This window comes from Myodes glareolus, chromosome 2, assembly GCF_982192425.1.
Source record: "Myodes glareolus chromosome 2, mMyoGla1.1, whole genome shotgun sequence".
In the NCBI taxonomy this organism is placed as follows: Eukaryota; Metazoa; Chordata; class Mammalia; order Rodentia; family Cricetidae; genus Myodes; species Myodes glareolus.
This window is the reverse complement of record NC_142027.1, coordinates 42,040,994-42,042,586: the sequence shown is the minus strand read 5'-3', so window position 1 is coordinate 42,042,586 and position 1,593 is coordinate 42,040,994. Positions and strand designations below refer to the sequence as shown.

The 1,593-nt window shown below is 40.5% G+C and overlaps 1 pseudogene; it reads right to left on the bottom strand.

Annotated features, from left to right (window-relative positions):
- Positions 1-300: 300 nt before the first annotated feature.
- Positions 301-1,257, bottom strand: LOC148122944 (olfactory receptor 5K17-like; annotated as a pseudogene).
- Positions 1,258-1,593: the final 336 nt, after the last annotated feature.

Here is a 1,593-nt window from a genome sequence, read left to right as displayed (position 1 = left end):
TGGTCGGGTACACACTCACCTCTCTTATGGGCCTTCTAGTACAGGATCAAGACCACTTACTGGCCAGGGATCTCGCAGACAAAAGGGTGGGCTTGCTGTCTGCAGGCTCAGTGAAACAAAGGAACTCCTGTGCAGTTGCACTCACCACTTTGTCCCCAGACACTCAGCCCCAAAACAGGCTGAATTCGGGGATCCTATGACCCCACAGAAGGGAAGTTGTGTCTGGCAGCAAGCTGGGATGGGATAGAAAGAGAAAGGCAGTAGCTGGGGAGAGAATACCCCCTTGAATGACCAGAAAGTTTAGGGGTTTAAAGGGTGCCTTTGCTCCCTTTCCGGGGCATTTGCTGGTCGATTGGGTACACACTCCTTCATAACTTTCTTAAGAGTGTTTACTACCTCTTTATTTCTCTGGCTGTAAATAAAAGGGTTTAACAAAGGAATTGCTATTGAATAAAATACAGCCACAGGTATATCTTTATTTCATTCTTGTAATGCTCCAACATACATGAGAAGACAGATGTAGAGTACTGACACAGAAAGAAAGTGGGATGCACAAGTAGAAAATACTTCTCTTCTCGCTTCCATGGATTTCATCTTGAAAATAGTGAAAGTAATGCAGAAGTAAGAAACCAAGTAGTGGTAATGGTAAGTACTTGAAATGGCATTGAAAAAATATACATCATTATTTCATTAATAAAAGGGTCTGTGCAGAAAAGCCTATACAGAATATCACAGAAGTCATCAATACAATTTGATTTACAGAAAGTTAACTGTAAGAGACCCCCTACATGAATCATAGTACACAGGTTACTAGCTATGAAGGTGTCTATATTCATCTGAATGAAGTGCTTCTTCGACATCATGGTGTGGTGCTTCAGTTGGTTGCATATGGCCACACAGAGGTCATATCTCATTACTGCCAGAAGAAAGCAGTCTGCAGTTTCAGAAACACAGAGAAAATAGAACTTCACCGTGCATGCATAAAGAGAAATCATTCTGTCCACAGACAAGAAGTTCTCTAACATCTTGGGATACCAGGAGCAGCAGATATCCATGAGATCCTGTTTGCCCAGAAAGATGTACATGGATGTGTGAAGATGGCGTTCTACATAAATCAGTCATTAGACTGAGATTCCCTACTATGGTGACCAGATAGATAACAGGAAACATGAAGCACAGAAAGATCTTCAGGTCTGGGTGTTCTTTGATTCCTGTAAGAATGAACTCTATTATCAAAGAGTAATTTCTCACCATCATTCCTGTTATATTCCAAGAAAAAATTGTAAAGTATTAAAATTAAAATCAACTGCCGTCACAAGCAGACTGTATCTAATTATGCAGCAGCTCTAATTACAAAATGAATGTAGAAGAATCTCACATCATCATCCGCTGTCTCCTGAAGAGCATCATGCCCAGCATACATCATCGAGAGAAGTTCTTCATAGTGCACAAGGGGTTGTCCTGAAATGAACTCCTTGCATGAAAACTTTAGTTGCATGAGCTAGTCTATATCCAAGAAGAGATCCATGGTCTGTCAATTGCCATTTCTCAACTTAAAAGTTTCTTATAAGAATATTCTGTCCATAAAGTCAT